Source organism: Cupressus sempervirens, chromosome 7 (genome assembly GCF_028749045.1).
Source record: "Cupressus sempervirens isolate cs-2001-9-10 chromosome 7, ASM2874904v1, whole genome shotgun sequence".
Lineage (NCBI taxonomy): Eukaryota > Viridiplantae > Streptophyta > Pinopsida > Cupressales > Cupressaceae > Cupressus > Cupressus sempervirens.
The window spans coordinates 887,146,332-887,168,472 of NC_143124.1; positions in this window are offsets into that span (position 1 = coordinate 887,146,332).

Below are 22,141 nucleotides of genomic sequence, written 5' to 3' on the forward strand. Positions count from 1 at the left end.
CTATGGTAGCATTGTGAGTTTATGATATTGTATGTTTGGAGATTTAAGCTTTGACGTCATTGTATACTCAGTTGATATTTTAGATTGGTCTCATGATGATATCATTATCAATATTTGATTTTTATATGTATGATGACTTGTTGGGTCTACAAGTTATGCAGTATTGTAAGTAGTGTATACTTATAGGTTGTATTTATGGCTTGGATATGGGTTGTCTTTTCCCATTGATCTTTCATTATTGTTACATTCACATATTGGTAGCTTGGATTTGGGTTGTCTATGCCCTAAGTCACATTATTTTCTGATTTTTTATTCATGTAGAAGGGATGAGATGTTATTACTACTAGGTATAATCATGGTGAAGGATTGTGGTTGGCTATTTTATTCTGACATGTTGGACACTTTGAGAGTTAGTTGCTTAGTTCATGGTTGTGATCATGGTGCCATGGATTTTAGAATGACATGGTTGGATATAGAGGTACATTCTTGATGTTCATTGGTTTGGATTCCTAATTTGGTTATGGTGTATATATTCTTAGTTGAGGATCATGGTTATTTAGTTTCTTTTGAGAAGCTCATGATGTGCACTTTAAGTTCTTTGATAGTTTCATGCCTTGCTTGATTCTCATGGTTAGAGGACGGTTTTTCATCATGAGATCATGGATAGCTTGGATTCATGATTTATTGGGAGCTTTTGAAAGTGTTGAGGTGATAGTGTAGGATTAGTTCCTAGCTTGGTTTGGAGATCTTGGTTTCACTTGGTACTAATAGTTTAGTTGTGTGAGTGTAGTTCTAGACAATCTTCATGTAGGAGATGGGTGTTATGATGCCTTGGTCCATGGTTGAGTGGGAGTTTTTGGCATTAATATATATTTATTGAGTGTTTGTAGATATTGGAGGTTTGCCTTAGATCCCATTGTTGCAAAAGCATTCTTAACATTTGCATGGTGCACTTGTTATCTTCATAGTGTGTGAAGATTGTTAGATCTTGAGGTCTCATGGGGTTCTTGGTTATCTTCATGGTTTGTGAATACGGTTCTTTATGGTATGTGGAGATGGTTTTGTTCATGGTGTATGGAGATGGTTGCATCTTTAGGACTCATAGGGTTCTTGGTAAAGGTGTGGTTTATGCTTTCATTTGATATGTTATCCTCGGTGTTAGGATGGTTTCATTTTTATGTCATGATACACTCTTGATATGAATTTAGAGTAGTGACATGTTATTGTGTGTTCATATGGAGCATGATATCTCTTTGGTTGAGATGGTTAGATCATGGTGTCATTTTTATGTTCCTAAGGCCATTGTTGGAAATTTGACATTGATCTTGGTTTAGTTTCTTGGTATTGAGTACATTTATCATAATATGGATACTTTATGATATTTCTATGTTTTATTTAGAGTTGGCATGGATTAATTGGTTATAGGTTCTGATGGATACTTACAAATGATGGTGATGCTGAATTCTCTTGGATTAGAGATGTTTTTGTTGGGACAATTGATGGTTTTAGCAAGAAGTCCGAGGGTCATTCACATAGATTTTTCTTAGACAAGTCTTGGTTAGAGACTTGGATATCTTGATGAGCATTCTCATTCCCCACTCTTAGTCTACTCAATAGTTTGCTAATTGAGAAGTATAGCCCATTCTTTCTCTTAGGTGCATTATATTTATGCTTGTCTTTCATGGATATGGATCTTGAGATACAATACATGAGTTAGTTCTAAAGGGTTCATTTGAGAGATGGTTTATCATTAGTTATCTTCATTTTCATATGTTGTTATGCTAGTTGAGTTTGGGAGATGATTTTATATTGAGCATATTCATTGGATTAGAAATGGTTTTTTGAGTTTGATCTTCTAGTGAGAGGCTTACATCCATGATTAGTTAAATGGTATGGTTTGGGTGTTGTTGATGCTTCTTGGTTGGGATTTTATGGAGAAGATCATACTTGCACTTTTTACATCTAGAGGTGTGTGTAGAAGGACATGATACAAGTTATGATTTGCATGGTTTCTCTTTGCTCTTGGTTATATTCCTAGATCTTATTTTTCATTTACATTAGATTTGAGATTAGTTAGAGATTGTGATCACTTGTTTGTGCTCATGTATGTCATGTGAGAGATGACATGATTATTTCTTTATCTCTTTCATATGTTGGTTGTGGAGAACTTGGAAGGGTGTTGGATATTTTTATGAGAGTTATTCTTGTAGGTTATTAGTTTATGTATTTTGGACGTCTTTGAGGCTACATGGATTCACTTCTTTGTGATGTTGTGAGTGGATTGGTTATAGATTTGACATTATCTTTTGCAATGGGAGCTTCTTGGTGTATATGTGGTAGGTATTTCTCTTAAGGCTTGTGATTGTAGGTTAGAAATCAGATATGTTGATGATGTGAGATTCAGTTGGTATATCTTTGGAGATATGGATAGTTGGATGGGTTTGGCACTTGTTTTGGGTGCTATTTAAGCTATGGATATTTTGATAACTATAGATACATGTGATAACCCTTGGATCAAGTTGTTTGTGCTTGAAAATGTAGTTGGTACAATATTTTATGATCTTCTAATGTAATAGATTGGGTGGCTTTCTCTTTGGATGGGTTCTATGTATGTTCGGTGGTAGTGGCATAATAGGAGGTGAGATCATTCATGTTTGATATGCTAAATACTTTGATTTTGTTGTGGGCACTAGGATGGAGCACTTCATGTACTTTGATCCATTATGGTGGATGTGCTAGGAGGGATTTCTCCCTTGTTCATTTATGTAGGTACAAGTTGATCATGTGCAATGTATACAACAAGTGGGAGTTGCACACATTGCATAATATTGTTATATTTTATTATTTGATTTTATTATGTAATGTTTCACCTAGATGGAAATGCAACATGGAAATATTTGCATGCGATATATTTGATGAGTTGTATTGTAACATTGTGATAATATTTCATGTAATTATTTAATATCAGGGAAAAGATTTAAAATTCCAATATTAAATGTAGGGTCAATGAGTTAGGTAGCACATGGTTTATGTAATACCACCTTGTAGTTTTGTGGGACTTGTTACTATATAAGTAGCCACAAGGGTAGTTGTTGGTGTGAGAAAGATAGAAGGCAAAAAGGAAAAGAGTCAAGTGGGACAAGGCTTGATAAGCTAGCTAAGGGAGCATTTGTGAAGGTTGAAAGCATGGCATAGGATGTGTGAATTCATGCTTGTTCACATGGATTGCTTGGTTGTGGATATGGCATTGAAGGCTTCCATGGTTGTATTGAAATGGTGTTTTTTGCTGAATAATACATGGTGATGAATGCTTTTGGAGGTCAAAATTTTCCCTAAATAAGAGATTCCCAAGGTATATCTTGTTCACAACTTTTGTGGTATGTTGTCTATTCTCTTGCATGTGGATTTCAATTGCATATTTATTTCAAATCTATTATGGGTTATGTGGAAATGGTTATATTCTTTGTTGAAATTTTCCTTACATACATCCACAAATATAGAACTATAACTACCTCTAACTATTCCTACAAGGCCTTGGGAGAGTTATATCATGGATTTTGTGATGGGACTACCAAGAACACATAAGGGGTATGGTAGCATTTATGTTGTAGTGGAGAAGTTTGGTAAATTGGACCAATTTATCCTTTGTAAAAGTACCAATGATGCATCATCAATTACAAATTTTTTCTTCAAAGAAATTGTGAGGATTCATGGCTTGTCTCAGACCATACTTTTATATAGGGATGTAAATTTTATTGGTCACTTTTGGAGGACGTTGTGGAGAAAGTTAGGGACCACTCTAAGTTTTAGCTTTTCCTACCATCCACAAATAGATGGGTAGACAAAGGTGGTCAATAAATCTCTTGGAAAATTGCTTAGATGTTTGAAAAAATATCATGTAGACAAGTAGGAATCAGTCCTACCCCAATTAGATTTTTCTTTCAATGACTCAGTCAATGGTAGTACATGGAAGAGTCCTTTTCAAATTTTATATGGGAAAAATCTAAGAGGCATCTTAGAACTTAGAGAATTACCATCAAACATTCTAGTCACTACCCATAGAGAGGAGTTTGTTGAGATTATAAAGGAGATTTGTGATTCAATGAGATTCACACTTGAGAATAGTGCATAAAAGTATAAATAGGCAAAAGACAAGCATAGAATAGATGTCTAGTTGCAGGTTGGAGACTTGGTCTAGGCATATTTGAGGAAGGAGAGATTGCCAAAGGGCAAGCATTCTAAACTACTCATGAAGAAAGTAGGACCCTATCAAATATTGAGAAAACATGGATTGAATGCTTATGAGATAGAGTTTCCCTAACAACTTGGTATTTCTCCCATATTTAATATTTGTGATCTAACCCCATACAAAGGTGATGTCAATGTAGTTTTAGAAGTGTAGCTAGAAGAGTTTGAAGAAGATATTGTAGGGATACTAGCTCATGAGCCAAATAATCTTGACAAGATCTTGGACATAAATATCTTTAAAAAAACTAGGAAAAATGTGTTTTCAGTGGCAAGGAAGTTTTGAAGAGGAAACTATATGGATGGATGAACAAGGAATCCAAAAACATAGCTCAACTTTGTGAGACCTCCTCTCAATAGGACTTGAGATCAATGCACCCTAGGAGTATGCTATAGGAGCACCCTTAAATTAATTCCTTTCAAGCACACCAGTAGAATCAAAGACAAAAGGTTAGGGTAGTAGTTAAAAATAATGTCCTTTTTGTAAGGCAAGGTGACAATAGGTGTGTTATAAACCTAGTTGTCTACATTGGCCACTTTTGGAAAACTTTTAAGTTAGAGTGCTTAAAATAGTCAAGGATGCTTACTAAAGGTTGAAATATTGTCTTAACCTTTCTAAGATCCTAAGTGGAGTCTACACTTAGAGTTTTATAAGGTTGTTGATACTTGATAACTTTTTCTTAAAAAATTATCAATGTTGCATAATGCAACTTTTGCATAAAATACAAGATTTAAATCCCAATGTTGAGAACCACTTTGTTTAGTTGAAACTACATGGGAATGGTTTAAATAAGTTTGATAAACATTTCTTCAATAGAGGAGGAAGCCTATTGTAAGACTTTATATTGAAATAAATAGATGTCAACTATTTTCATGTATAATATGTTTGTAAATCAAGTTGTACAAAATTGTACAGATACCCATGCATCATTGAGGGAATTGAAAAGTTGGCTTGGTGTCTTATGGGAGTTTTCCAAATGGTTTGAAGTTCTAATATCAAGTATAATGAAAGTTATTCATTTTTGTGTGGCCTCTAGTAGTAGGAAGGCCCTAACAAGGGTTTCAAGGAAAAATTCATCTTTCTTAGAGACTCCACCATGGGAAAAATTTGATCCTTCATCAAAATAAATGGGAGATGATTTAATTAAATATTTTTGGAGTCCTAGATAAGGAGGTAGGTTATGGAAGGAGAAAACACTAAGCCCTCTGGATAGGCATCTAAATGTGACTTTCTAGAATTGGGATTTTCAGGCACAACTTGACCTAGGGGTGGATTAGAAGTTCAAATTTTTTCAAATTTTTTCTATTGGAAGGTGAATAGAATTCCAAGTTCTTTCTTTGTAAAAATGGCCTAATAGCCCTACTATGCCTAGGAGAGAATTGAGTAGAATAGGATTTAGGCTATTAGTCAGGAGTCCTAACTTGGAATGGGTTGTTTTTAGATGGATTGAAGAGTTTGGAGGTGGTAAAAACTTTCTATGGGGGAGTTCCATGTAAATTTCCTTCAAAAATCCATAATTTCTCCTTGTAACCTCACATCGAGGTTTGGGTGTCTAGGCTGAGTTTCAAAAACATTCTTGTGGAATTTTCTATTTCAAACATTTAAAATTTGTGGCTTAGTTTCAAGATAGAACTATTATTCCATCCTTGAAACATCTAGTCTCAAGTTGTGTCCTATCATGCCTTAAAGGTGTTGTAGACTAGGAATTAAAAGATCTAGTCTAGTTATTGTGGGTTTTGGGAACTATTGTTAGAGCCCTAAATTGTATTGGGATAAGGTGTATTGTGAACCTCTAAGTGACTAATTGGACATATTTTGGCACTTTTCTCCAAAATTCCAAGTACAAAAAATCCTTATTAATATGCATCAAATGTTCCTCTGATGTCTTGTTATAAATCAAAATGCCATCTAGGTAAACAATGAAAAACTTACCTAGAAACACCTTTAGTATCTTATTCTTGAGTCTTATAAAGTTCTTGGTGCATTGGTTAGCCCAAAATGAATGAAAAATTATTTGTATAATAATTACCTTGTCTTCAAAATAGTCTTCCACTCATCTCCTTCCTTGATGCAAATTTGACAGTAGCCACTCTTCAGATCTATCTTTGCAAAATACACAACCCTAGTCAAGCAATCCATTATATCATCCATCTGTGAAAATAGAAATACATACTTAATTATGATCTTGTTGATACCTTGAGAATATTTATACATCCTCTATTCGCTATTCTTCTTAGGTGCCAATATTTTTGGTACAACACATGGATTCAAATACTCTTGAATCAATCCCTTTTGAAACAACTTGTGCACTTGTTTGTTCAACTCTTCACTTTCAGCTAGTATCATTCTATGCATTTACTTGTTTGGAAAAATGACTCCTAGAATTGAGTCCATTTGATGACCGATCTTCCTCATTGGGCTTAATCCATCTGGTACATTATCTAATACAATATATGGAAACCCTTCCAACAAATCTACAATGTCTATATCACCTCCTCTACTTCTTCTTTTCCATCTTTTGGGATTAGAGAAAAAAATATATGCTCCTTCTTTATACCCTTGAAAAATTCCTTTCCATAAATAAAACATATTTTGGCAGAACTACATACATTCTCTACTTTTTCCTTCAATAGCTTCAACTTATGCTTCACTCCATCTAGTGCAGGAGCACCTAGGTAGGCCATGTGTGAAACCTAGGTATTTTTAAATTTTTTTCTTGTAGTGATGCTAGCCACATCAATTTTTTAATAATAGGATCAGCTTTTTCCTAAGGTGAGGTTAGATAGGTTAGAAGAGCCCCACAATGCAATATTGCTCCTAATTGCTCAAAATTGCTCATTTGGCTCAATGGAGAATTTTTGGTTTTTGAGGGAAAAATAGGGAAATAAAGTGTTTAAGAGTCCTTATTGGGTGTTTTAGATCCATCTTAATCCTTTTGGAAAGTTTGGTAGCAAGTAGAGTAAGTTTGGGTAGACAATTTGAAAAATCGCAAAAATTGCTAATTTTTTTGCAATCATTGACAACTTTTGCAACTTTTATGCAAAAAGAGAAACTTATTTGTATGAGACCTTCAACCACTTAAATTAGGTATAAATTTCCATGCCAAGAATATATTAGGTCAAACTCAACCTTTTCAAGAGGTGGGAAGAAGGAGAAATGAGAGTTTATTGATTGTAATCAACATTTTTACTTATTACAGTAGTTTCTTGCTTTGAGTATTTTTTCATGCTTTATACGGATTAGACTTAGGTTTTTCTAAGTTGGAAGTGTTAGTGGTAGTTTTCCTTCATTTATATTTTTTTATCTTTTGTGTTGTTACAAAGAGTTTTGTGTGTTTGAATAAATTACTTTGTATGTTAGCAAGTTGCTATTTTGAACTGGGCAGCTAATAAAAAATGGAGTTTTAGGGCCTTTTCCCACTGTATAAAATGTACAGGCACTTGGGATTTGGAGCTAGAATCCTTGTACATTATGTATAGCAAAGGAGTTCCCATGGTAAGCATGTAAAGCATTTTTAAAGTGATTCCCTAGGCAAGCCAAATGCAACTTGGCTAGGAATCACACTTGGAAAAATGAGCTATGAAGGGGATTGAGCATGCAAACACCTCAATCTGGCCACATAAAAGGTAAGGAGAAGGTCCAACATTGTTTCAATCCAAAGGAGAGGTCTTGGAACATTTTTCAAGGTGTTTTCCATCACAATAGTGATAAAGCACTTGAAACCCTCATTTTTTGCCTAAAATTGTACTTTGGTTGTATAGATAGTTTGGGGGTTGGAAAATCATATAATGTAATATGTTTGTAGGGTTGTTAAGAATTTTTTCAAGAAATTTGTTGCCAACTATTTAGGAGGGCTAATTCCTAGTAGCCTTTTTGGAGCAATTTGGTGTATTTTCCCTAGTAGATTGAATGCACCTATAAAATCAGCATTTTTTAGGGTCATGGATGTTAGGAGTCTAAAAAAATCCTAGATGAAGAATTAGCACCCTTGGGGCTATAGATGGACTTGAGGGCTAGTAGTTGACTGGAGCTAGAAAGGAATAAATTTGATGCTACTTTGTTGGTGTGCCCCCCAACTAAAGGATTAGGAATTCTTGAGCAAGGTCCTAGTAACCATAGGGTGTGAAGAAGCCCTAGTGGGTCTAGTGATTAACCTAAAGTGGCCCTATGAGAGCTTGGGGTTTGGAAGCAAGGTTAGGGTGTTACATTAGATTGGTATTATATTAGGTTAAAGATTTGGGAAAAAGGTAGTGGATGTCTGAAGCTATAGAATTAGTAGGTGAATCTATGATGGTGACTAATGTTGAATTAACCAAAGAGGTTAAAGAAAAAAGGCAAAGAAACCAACTTCTTGAAGATGCACTAGAAGAGGTGAATCAAAAACTAGATGCAGTTGCAAAGACAACCAAGAAAAGAGATGAGGAAGAAGATGGGAAGGGTAAAAAGGTAGCAGAGGAAGACATTGTACCTGATCTTGATCCTATCTTGCAACAAGAGCCCTTCTTAAAAGCCATCAGAGCATTGAGTGGAAATCTTTGGAAGGAATGCCTCTATTTATAGACAAGATGAACTTAGATGCTATCTTGGATTGGATACAAGGCATGTAGAGCCATTTTGAGTGTGAAGGGGTAATAGAGGCTCAGAAGGTGAAGGTGGCAACCTCTAGACTTAGAGGAACAACACTCACTTGGTGGAAATACGTCCAAGGTGAGAGGGTTATGATGGATAAGGCACCCATTTCAAATTGGAAAGTTATGGTGAAGAAGATTCAAGAAAACTTTCTAGTTGAAGACTTTGAGGTTCAACTACACCAAAGAAGGCAAGGACTATAACAAGAAGACATGGATGTGGCTTCCTATACAGAAGAACTTTAGAGATTATGTTTAAGATCCAAGAAGAAAGAGGAGGAACCAATCAAAGTTGCTAGATACCTAAGTTGTTTGAAGTGGAGTATCCAAGAAGAACTCAGCTTGTGGACTCCTACCATAGTCCAAAGGTGTTATCAACTAGCCTTGAAGGTAGAAGAGAAGAATGAAAAGAGAAATGATTCAAATTTTAGAGGCAAGTGAAAAAACCAAAGATGACAAAGGATAGGTTACCAAGGAAGAGGTGGTGAACCAAAAGGTCAAGCTAAAAGTAAGAACAATGAGTAGCCAAATGAAACCTCACAAAGAGGAGGTCATAAAAAAGGAAGAGGCAATCATAATAGCTCTCAAAAAGGAAGAGGAATGGAAAAATCAAATTCTTATTTTGCAAGCATGAAGTGCCACAATTATGGCTAGCTTGGACACCCTACTTATAGGTGTCCTAATAAGCCTTCTTCGAATCCAAGCACGAGAGTGGAATTTGTACAAGAGGATTGTTCAAGCAAAGAAAGGAGAGAGTTTGATGTATAGAAGGGTGCTAATCAAACAACTTGCCCCTAATGAACCCAAACAAAGAAGGACATTGTTTAGAATCAAGTGCAAGATTCTAGGAAAAGTATCCAAGGTGGTAGTGGACTTAGGATCTATTAATAATGTCATCTCTAAAGAGGTTGTTACTAAATTGAAATTGACAAGGATACTTCATGAGAATCCCTACAAGATCACTTGGTTAAATAAGGGGCAGAGTGTCTTGGTTAATGAGCAAGCTTGGGTGGATTTTTCCATAGCTAGTTACAAGGACTAATTATTATGTGATATCTTGCCCATGGATTCTTTCCATCTTTTTCTAGGTAGACCTTGACAATTTGATAGGGAAATGGTTTATGATGGTAGGAAAAATTCCATTTAATTAAAGAAAGGAGGTAAGACCTTTAAAATTTAGTCTTTACTAGAAGAAGAGGAAACACAAGAAAAGGTTCCCAAGGTGTTGTTGTGTGGTGATAAGAGGTTCTTAAGGGACTTTAAACAATGGAAAATTATGGATTTTCTATCATCTTGAAGTCAAAAGAAGAGGAAAAATAAAAAAGAGCACCTTTGCCTGTTGCAATGCAAACCTTGCTTGATAAGTACAAAGATATTGTAAGTGATGGTAGCCCCACTACCTTACCTCCAAGGAGAGTCATTGGCCATCAAATTGACTTTGTTCCAGGTGCTTAATTGCCTAATAAAGTAGCCTAAAAGCTCACCCCAGATCAGAATTTGGAAGTTGCAAGACAAGTTCAAGAATTGTTAGATCAAGGCCTAATTCAAAAGAGCATAAGAACATGTGTGGTTCCTATGGTTTTGGAAGCCAAGAAGGGAGAAAAATGGAGGCTTTGTACTAATTCAAGAGCAATGAACTAAATCACAATCAAGTATAGGTTTCCCATACCCAAGATTGAAGATCTAATGGATTGTCTAGGTGGTGCTATGTACTTCACAAAGTTGGACTTGAAAAGTGGGTATCACCAAATTAGGATAGAGGGAGATGAATGGAAAATAGCATTCAAGACTAATGATGGTCTTTATGAGTTGCTTGTAATGCCATTTGGTCTTGCAAATGCTCCAAGTACCTTCATGAGACTCATGAATGAAGTACTTAAGGACTTCACCCAAAGATTTGTGGTGGTGTACCTAGATGATATTCTCATCTATAGAAAGACAAAATAAGAACATGTAAAGCATGTGGAGGTAGTCCTAAAGAGGCTTCATGAAGAGAAGTCGGCTATTAATCTTGAGAAATGTGAATTTTTCAAGAAAGAGCAAGTGTGTTTGGGTTTTGTTGTATCCAAAGGTTCTTTGAAGATGGATAAAGAGAAAGTTGATGCTATCTTGATTTGGCCAACACCTACTATATCCACTAAGGTAAGAAGTTTTCATGGTTTCTCACAATTCTATAGGAAGTTCATTAGAAACTTTAGTGGGATTTGTGCACCTTTGTTGGATACTATTAAAGGAGGGGTCAAAATAAAATTTAAGTGGACCCTAGAGGCTGAAAAATCCTTTGAGTTGTTGAAGAAACAAGTAGCTACCCAACCTGTATTACAATTACCTAGTTTTGAGAATTTGTTCACCTTAGAATGTGATGCAAGTGGTTTAGCCATAGGTGGTGTTTTCAGTGAAGAGGGCAGGCCCATAGCTTATTACAGTGGAAAACTTAATGAAGCCAAAAAGAGGTATTAATCTTATGACTTGGAGTTGTATGCCTTCATGAAATTTCTTAGGAAGTGGAGGCATTATTTGTTACCTAAGGAGTTTTTGGTGTTCACTGACAACCAAGCCCTTAGTTACATAAATACCCAAGAGAAATTAAGCAATAGGCACTTGAAATGGATGGAATACTTGCAAGCTTTCACTTTCACTATTAAGCACAAGAAAGGGCAGCTTAACAAAGTAGCAGATGCACTCAATAGAAGGTTCATGACAGTCCAAGAAGTGTGGCTCCATAGCATGGGAATAGAAGGATTCAAATATCTCTATAAAGATGACAAAGATTTTGGTCAAGCATACAAGGTATGTTTAGATTTTGAGAACCATTTTCATAGTAAGTTTTCAGAATATACTTTGCAAAATTGGTAACTCTTCAAGGGTAGTTAGTTGTGTGTTCCAAAGGGATCTATAAGGGAGAATCTCATTCAAGAGAAACACAATGGTAGTTTAAGTGGTCATTTAGGCATGAGCAAAACTTTGGAACTTGTACAAAGATTCTACCTTTGGCCTAGACTTGTCAAAGATGTTACTAGGTATGTGGAGCAATGTATCATATGCATGAAAGAAAAAGGAGGTATGAGTAATGTAGGTCTTTACCAACCTTTACCAATTCCTAACTATCAATGGGATTGTGTAAGTATGGATTCCATTGTTGGTTTATCCAAAACCAAGCAAGGATTTAATAGTATTTTTGTTGTGGTGGATAGGTTCAGCAAAATGGCACACTTCATTCCTTATAGGACTGCTAATGATGCTAGTCATATTGCTCATTTGTTCTTCAAGGAAGTGATTAGGATTCATGGACTCCCTATGAGCATTATTTCAGATAGAGATGTGGAATTTATAAGTCATTTTTGGCAAACTCTATGGAAGAGGCTTGGTACTAACATGTCTTTTGGTTCAACTTACCATCCTCAAATTGATGGTCAAATTGAAGTGGTTAACTGGACCTTAGTAAACCTCTTGAGGTGCCTTACAAAGGAGTATGGTCAGTCTTGGGATATGGTGATTTCATAGACTGAATATGCATACAATGATAGCAAGAATAGAATAATTGGTAAAAGCCCTTTTGAATTGGTTTATGGCATGCATCCTAGAGGTGTGTATGAGTTGAGGACTCTTGGAGACTTGGATAAGAGGAGTGGACAATTTGAAGACATTGTTCAAACTATGAAGGAGATTTAGGACCAAGTTAGGCAAACTATCCATGATAACACTCAAAAACTCAAGGCTAAACTGGATGAAAAGAGGAAAGATATACAATTTGTTTTTGATGACTATGTGGTGCATTTGAAAAAATTAGGACTTCAAAAATATATTCCTACCAAGTTACAAATGAAGAGGATATGACCATGCAAGATTCTGGCAAGGTATGGAGCAAATGCTTGCAAGGTGGATTTACCTCATCATCTAGGAATATCACTAATCTTTAATGTTTAGGAAGCTAGAAATATCACTAATACTGAGTTCAAGAAGATAGGAATTCCTTTGGACCTTCTTCAAGCTAGAGTTACTTGACTTTCCTTGGGGGGGTATGGTGCAGGAGCACCTAGGCAGGCTACATGTGAAACCTAGGTATTTCCTTATTTTTGGCTTGTAGTGATGCTATCCACATCACTTGTCTAATAATAGGATAAAATTTTTCCTAAGGTGAGGTTAGAGAGGTTAGAAGAGCCCTACATTGCAATATTGCTCCTAATTGCTCAAAATTGCTCATTTGGCTCAATAGAGAATTTTTGATTTTTGAGGGTCAAATAGGGAAACCATGTTTTTTGGGGTCCTTATTAGGTGTTTTGGATCCATCTTCAGCCTTTTGTAAATTTTGGTAGCAAGTAGAGTAAGTTTGGGTAGACAATTTTTAAAAATTGCAAAAATTGCAAATTTTTTTGCAAAGTTGTCATTGACAACTTCTACAACTTTTATGCAAAAAGAGCGAATTCTTTGTGGGAGACCTTAAACCACTTAATGTAGTTAGAAACATCCATGCCAAATGTATATTAGGTTGAAATCAACCTTTTCAAGAGGTGGGATGAAGGAGAAATACGAGTTTATGTATAGTAATCAACATTTTTACTTATTACAGCAGTTTCTTGCTTTGAGTGTTTTTTCATGCTTTGTACAGATTAGACTTAGGTTTTTCTGATTTGGAAGTGTTAGTGGTAGTTTTCCTTCATTTCTATTTTTAGCTTTTGTGTTATTATAGAGAGTTTTGTGTGTTTGAATAAATTATTTTGTAAGTTAGTAGGTTGCTATTTTGAATTGGGCAGCTAATAAAAAATGGAGTCTTAGGGCATTTTCCCACTGTATAAAATTTAAGGCCACTTGGAATTTGGAACTATATTCCTTGTACATTATGTACAAAAAAGGAGAGCCCATGGGAAGCATAGAAAGCATTTTCAAAGTGATGCCCTAGGCAAGCCAAATGCAACTTGGCTAGGAATCATAGTTGGAAAAATGAGCTATGGAGGAGATCGAGCATGCAAACACCTCAATACAGCCACACAACGAGTAAGGAGAAGGTCTAAAATTGCTTTAGTCCAAAGGAAAGGTCTTGGAACATTTTCCAAGGTGGTTTTCAACCACAACAATGATAAAGCACTTGAAACCCTCATTTTTGGCCTAAAATTGTACTTTGGTTATACAGATAGTTTGGGGGTTGGAAAATCATAGAATCTTGAGTTAATCCAAAAATGAAATCCAATAATGTAATATTTTTGCAGGGCTGTTAAATTTTTTTTTCAAGAAATCTTGTTGCCAACTATTTAGGAGGGTTGATTCCTAGTAGCCTTTTTGGAGCAATTTGGTGCATTTTCCCTAGTAGATTGAATGCACCTATGAAATCAGCATTATTTAGGGTCACGGATGTTAAAATGAGTTAAAAAAAACCTTGGATGAAGAATTAGCACCCTTGGGGCTATAGATGGACTTGAGGGTTAGTAGTGGACTAGAGCTGGCTGGGAAGAAATTTGATGTTACTTTGTTGGTGTGCCCCCAACTAAAGGATTAAGATCTCTTGAGCAAGGTCCTAGTAAGCATAGCATGTGAATAAGTCCTAGTGGGTCTAGTGATTGACCTAAGGTAGCCCTATGAGAGCTTGGGGTTTGGAAACAAGGTTGGGGTGTTACATCACCATCCTTTTTTAGAGTGTAGGTATTTGCATTCACATCATATACATCATGTTTGTAAAACTATCATGGCCTACCAAGAAACATGTGACATATGTCCATAGGTATGATATCACAAAGCACCTCATCCGGGTAGCTTCTAATTTTGGACTTCACTAGGAACTACTCATTGACCATGTTCTTATGGTCATCCTACACCTAAGAAATATGGTATGGATGCAAGTGTTTCTATCTCTTTAGATTTATGTTTATGGCCATATTTTCTAACATGATATTTTTAGTACTTTCTCCATCAATGATTGCATCAGAACACTTTTATTTACATTTGCACCTTGTGTGGAAAAACTTCTCCTTTGACCAGGTTCATCCTCACCACTCAGTAAGAATCTTCTAATGACTAAGACTTCTCCTTTTTCAACATATTCAAAATGTGATGATTTGACATCTTTAAAACCATGTGCTACTTTGGTCTAGCCTTCAATTATTCTTTCATTCTTTCCTTGGCACTAGGAATACTCAAATGCTCCATGCTCTTCTTCTTTGAAGTGAAAACATTTTCCATGGAAACCTTCTATTCTATATCCCTACCCTCTTCCTCTTCCTCTCTATTCTCTATTGTTCTAATCATGGAAATGATTTGAATTGATTCCCCTTAGGTTATGAATGCTACATCTAACCTCATCCTAGTTCTTCTGATCATCATTTTAGCCTCCATAAGACTATCTACTTGATCTTACACCGCAACCTTTGCCACTATTTTGGTTTTCAAACTTCTTATTCAGCTTTTCCTCAACTCTTAGGGAAAATTGGTATGCCTCTTCAGTTCAAGTCATTCAAACTAGACTAATCTTCCCCTGAATGCTTGACCTTAACCCATTAAGATAACATGCAACTTTCTCCTTATCATTTTTGACAGGGTCAATTCTAATGAGAAATCAATAAAACTCTTTAGTATACTCTTCAAAAAATCTTCCTTCTCACTTCAACCCTTACATTTTCTTTAATAGATTAAGGTCGTAATCTATAGTAATGAATTTTTTCTTTAATTCTGCTATCATCTAGTCCCATCTTGTGATTTTTTCTTTTCCTCTTATATTTTTCTCCAACTAGATCTCCTACAATGAGATCTTACATGACCCTTCAATTTGGCCTTCACAAATTTGACCCTATTTGGATCTTCAATATCTTCATACTCAAAGTATTCCTGCATTTCATTAATCTAATTAGTCAACTACTCAATGTTAATATTTCCCAAAAAATGTAGAAACCTTAAACTTAAGTCTTTTCCCAATCTTGGAAATGGCCCTAAAAAGCCTCTCTTCTTCTAGGTTCAAAATGGCCTCTCCTTCAACATGTTATTCTTCTTCTTCTTCCTCGCTTTTATCTTTTATGACAAGATTCACGTATCTCCTCAATAATTATTCCAATGCTTTCATTTGTCTCTGCAAAGCTCTAAAACCCTTAGTTTTAACAACTATAACTCTTCCACCATGATCTCTTTATGGAGGCATTTTCACACTTCTTCTAAAACCCTAGTGAAAACTACCTCACAATTGGCAATTTTTCCATACACTTAACCCAAACCAGGATCCTGGTGCAAACTACCTCCTAATTGGCAATCTATTTACACACTTAGGAACTCTTTCTCTAATATCACTTGATGAAGTGGGGCTCTTCTTAATACAAAAAATAAAAATAGAAATTAAGAACATCAAAATTTGAAAGAATAAAATATGAGCTTCTTATTATCACTATAAATGTTGAATTACAAAATTACAATATGCAAAACTACATGGGTGTCTTCCTTACAAAACTTTGTAAGATAGAGCTGCCCTAGGCAACCTATAGGCCTTCCTTATATAGGTACTATTAACTTCCTGAGAAGGTCCTAGACAACCTATGGACCTAGAAACCTCATATTATATGATTTCATTACACTTTATTGCATATGATCAACTCAAGGTAGTTTACAAATTACATTTTTAGATGAGACTACTTTTGGAGACCATAATTGGCAAACTATTGACTTGATGAGCTATTATAACCCAATTTTTGAATCCTTAGCAATAGATCTACAAGACTTGATTGTGCAAGCATAAATTAATCAAGGGTTTGCCTCATTCCAGAGCCATTTAGACCCTCATCACTGGACCTAAATTTTGGATAGCCAAAATTCATACCAACAGTCTTCAATAACTACACCAATACATATGATATGACAATAAAAGCTCATCTAGTAGGCTGACATGTCAATGATGAAAATCCATAAATGAGATTAGAAAAATCTAGACACATAATACCAACTTACTAAAGCTAGCAAGCTCCCACAAATAACAACTCTATACAAGAATTTAGTCCTTATTAAAAAAATGGAAAACTAGAAATAGAAATATTTTTGGGTGATGCAAGATTTCCCTACACCTAGGATGCTCCTGCATCACAATGAGAAAGAGTACAATGTAGCCAATACAATTTTTACTTTACGAAACTCTACTTTTCTTATTCAATTTTACAAATAATGTTTCTTTGATTTCTAGCTAGATCTATGGTACAAACTTTTGAATTTTTTTTAGATGAATCCTATTAAGATTACATGCTTAGTTGCTAAAGTTGATGATAGTTGGTCATGACACAAATTTTTTTGTCACATAAGCTTTGATAACATTTTAAAGCTGAGTACTACACTTGTTGTTAGAGATTTTCCTAAACTTGTGAATCCTACTATCATGGTATGAAAGGAATGTGTTATGGCAAAGTAGAATAAAAAATCATTAATGAGCAAGATTTTTACTACATTTTTGAAGATGTTGGAGATTGCGCACACACATTGGACTAGTCCTACAAAAAGAGAGTATTCTAGGGTGAAAGGTATTTCGCAATTCTTATTGATGATTTGACTAGGATTATGTGGGTAGCATTTTTTAGAGATAAATCTGAAGCATTTGAGAAATTTATAGTGTTTAAGAATGGAGTTGAAAATGAATCTAGCTTGAATATTTAATGTTTTAGATCTCATAGAGGTGGAGAATTTACTATGAATGTTTTTAACAATTTTTGTGAAATGAATTGCATTAAAATATAGATTTCAGCTTCTAAGATACCTGAGCAAAATGGTATAGCAAAATATAGCAATAAAAGAGGCATCAAGAGCTTTGATGTTTGACAATAACATGGCAAAAATATTCAAGAGAGAAGAATTAAATACAATAGTATGTACCATGAAGAAAGTAAAAATCAGAGAAGGTACTAACAATATCCCCTACGAGTTTTGATTTGGACATGCACCCTTAGTTAAGTATTTTGGAATCTTTGGAAGAAAGTATTACATTAAGAGAGGAGATGTTATTGGTAAGTTTGATTCAAAGAGTGATAAAGTTATCTTTCTTGGTTATTCATTGAATAGAAAAGAATATAGATGTTTAATCACATAACTAAGACTATTGTTGAGAGCACAAATGTTAGAGTGGATGGCAAGTTCAGAATTCAAAAAAGAATGCATGATTATAATTCTTATGAAGAAATGCCAATAGTGGCATGTTGTGATGGTTAAGTTGTTAAGCTATTATCCTTGCCATCAAGGTTCAAATCCAATGGGGATGAGGTCCCCGATTTGTGACCTCACTGGTTCATAGATCTAGGTCAAAGCATTTACCCCTCTCTAAAAGAAATTTTAAAAAAAATTATGAAGAAACTAATTTAAGGACTAACCAGGAGAATGTTGAGTTGTTTTATGAGATTGATTTTGATCTACAAAATGCCACACAAATTATGGAACAAAGAAAAGAACTAAGGTGTGAACCTAGAGCTGAATTTAGAGTTGAGACAATGACACTTAATAGGAATCTTATAAAGAATCACCCTACTGATGAGATTATTGGAAGCTAGGATAATGCAGCAATGAAAAGGAATAAAGTACAAAGAGAAGAATTATGTTTGATTTCACAAGTAGAATCTAAGAGTGTTGATGAATCTATTAAAGATGATTTTTGGATTAAAGCTATGATAGAAGAATTGGATTAGATTGGAAATAATGATACATGGGAATTGGTTCCAAGATCTAAGGACAAAAATATTATTGGAACTAAGTGGGTTTTCAAAAATAAGATGAATGAACAAGGCGAGGTTGTGAGAAACAAAACAATAGTAGTATGTAAGGGTTAATCACAACAAGAAGGTATTGATTATGAGGAAATGTTTGCACCTATTTCTAGAATAGAGGTAGTTAGAATATTTTTGGTATATGCTTCTAACAAAAAATTCAAAGTGTATTAGATGGATGCCAAATTAGCATTTTTGAATGGAGAATTTCAAGAAATAGTTTGCATTAAGGAACTTGAAGGCTTTCCTTCGATAGAAGAAGGAGATATGGTTTGTAAGTTGAAGAAAATATTGTATGTGTTGAAACAAGAACCTAGAGCATGGCATGTGATATTGGACAAGTATGTGGGAAAATTGGTATTTGCTAAAGGTACTATTGATAGTAATTTATATTTGAAAGAGATTAATTTTTTTTTACTAATTTTTGAAGTGTTTGTGGATAACATAATATTTTGAGGTGATAGTGAAGAAAAATAAGCATTTTCTAGAGAAATGAAGAAATAATTTGAGATTTTGTATGATTGGTGCGAAGAAATATTTCTTGGGATTGCAAATTATTTAGATAAAGATGATATTTTCTTATCACAAACTAATTATTTAAAAGGTATGTTGAAAATATTTGATTTGGAAATATGTAAATCCCTTGGTACACCTATGGTAATTAATCACAAGTTATCTAACAAGAATAAGAAACCTACTATTGAGCTCAAAAGTATAGATCTATGATTAGAGGTTTTCAATATCTATCACATACTAGACCTGAGATAGCTAATACAATTGGTATTATGGTGAGATTTCAAGATGATCCTAAAGAATCACACTATGTAGTAGTGAAAAGATCTTTTAGATATTTGAAGGGTGCACCTAATTTTGAGTTATGGTATGATAGATCAAATTGGTTTACCTTATGTGCATACACTGATGCATATTGGGAAGGAAATGTGGATCATAGAAAAATTACAAGTGGTCAAGTGTTCTTAAGAGGAAGATAGATTTCTTGGTTAAGCAAGAAACAAGATTGTATTTCATAGAAAACAAAAGTAGAGTATGTGGAAATAGTAAATAATTTTAACTAGATCATTTGGACAAAGAAAATGTTGAAGGACATTGGAATTGAGTTTATAGGGCCTATTATTGATACATTGTGATGATACAAGTATAGTGACTATGAAAAAACAATCATGTTTTACATTAAGAGATAAAGCACAGATCTATTAAGCATTACATTTTGAGAGGAAGGAGATCATATTGGAATATGTCAGAAAAAATGGAGAAGATAGAAGATATATTTATGAAGCTTTTCTCAAATAAAACTTTTGAGTACATGAGAGGTATGCTTGGGGTTATGCCCCTACCTAATCTTCAATATTTTATGTAGAGATTGAATCATTCTAGTGGTAATAGAGAAAAACTCTTTATTTGAATTGGATGCTTGATGCTTCCTCTATGTGGGAGTATCTATGTTTGAGCTAAGTCATGAAGGACTCTAGGTAACGGGTATTTAACAATGTCTTTGGATGCTTGAGCTTATTGAAGATCTTATGTAGTAGAATTAGCATAATGATGCCTTTTCCATTGATTTAAATGGAGAAGTGTACATGAAAAACATCCTCTACATATGTATATTTGAGGGAGAGCATTTGATATCTTATGGGGAAGAATATCAATGGAAGAAATATTTTCCAAAGGAAAGAGATTTGATTGATCAAGAGGATCTCAAAATATGATAATGTATAGGAATATTAATGCTTTCCTTATGTATGTTGGCTATAGTACAATGGACATTCAAGGTTAGCATGAATGGGGGAGAAGTTGTAGTAGAGATATTTGGTATTATGAAGCTTAGATGTTTTTCATCTATGTTCTAACCAATGCCAAAGGGAGAGATTGTTAGCACAACAATGTTGTTAGTATTCTTATGAGCAAGCATCCTAGCATTGTTATAGAAATGGCTTAGTGATGCAAGGAGGAATGTGAATAGCTAGGGCTAGAGGAACAACTATCTATCTAAGCACCTTGATAAGTAAACACAATGGAAGAAAAAACATAGAGAATAACACCAAGGAGAGAAGGAACATCAATAATCAATTGATTCATCAATTAATCAACATACTTACCTAGCTCTAACACCTTTTGGGTTATGGTCAAGCACTAGTACAAAAACAACAATATATTACTAAATAAACTACTAAAAATTGTAGATATGTAACTAATTTTGATCATGTGACCAATGGTAGTTTATTGTCAAACATTTATTTCCCAACCAAATTTATGACTAAATTATTTTAATCATTGGTCAGGTCATTGATTTAGTCATTTATTGTTATTACTTGGTAGTTTATATGGCAGTGTATTTGGTAATTGTGGTAGTATATTTGATAGTTTTTGGGCAGTATATTTGGTAATATATTTGGTAGTTGATTTGGTATTTTTTTGAGTAGTATATTTTGTAGTTTATTTAATCATTAATTTAGTCATATTAGAACATGATAGAATTTAACCACCATCCCGCTACTTATAATGCAGGTACTCTTCCATTTAGCTAGTACCCTTAAAAGAATAATGCAAAAAATTGACAAATTTTTCTTCCCAATATTAAGTCTACCATGATCATGGTCATTGTAAAATGATATACTCTTCTCAAAGAACACACATTTTTATTATGAAAAACAATAATCTAAATCTTTATCAATAAAAATTCAACAATTCCAAATTCTTTTGTTTGAGCATTTTAAAATTATATTTCATATCAATTATACTTCTCTAAATTATTATAGTGATAGACTCTTATAAAATATAACTTGGAGCACTTTGGCCACACACAAGTATTGTTTCTTTCTCAGAAAAAAGATACAAATGATTATGCAATTTATGCTAAGAAAATAGACCTTTGCATTAAATAAAAATATCAAACCCTATTAAAAAATAACATCTATTAAAGAGCATGAAACACAACCAATTGAAATACTCACTTTTTAACATATGGAGGTGCCAAAGGATCAAATATTTCCTCTTCCTTATGCTCAAGTGGGTTCTAAAAGTGTTCATTACACCTGATGTTGACATTTATTGAACCTTAGTCTACAAACAACATAAAAATAGGAATTTGATAAAAATAAGGCACAACAAAAGAAAGTTTTTATCAATGAACTATAATTAAGTTATTCTTAGCAATAGGTAAAGTGGTGCCAATTCATAAATATAACAAAGAACTAAATAATATATTTATGATAGATTTCTTAAAGAAACCTATAACAAAAGGAAATAATGTACTAGTAAAGTTTGGTAGGCAATGGCTATGCTTCACCTATTGATAACCTCAATTATAGGATAAGCCCTAGAACCATGCATTGATGGATCTTGAGATGGTTGATCATAACCATAAAATTCATATCCTTGACCATAATGTAATGCCCCCTTTTCAGAGCTAGATTTGAATGATAGCAGAGCCTAAATATAAAATTAAAGAAAAAATTAAATTAAATATTATCATTAATCATAATAATATAATGTTAATTATCAAATAAATAATAATACACTATGAAATTTTTTATAGA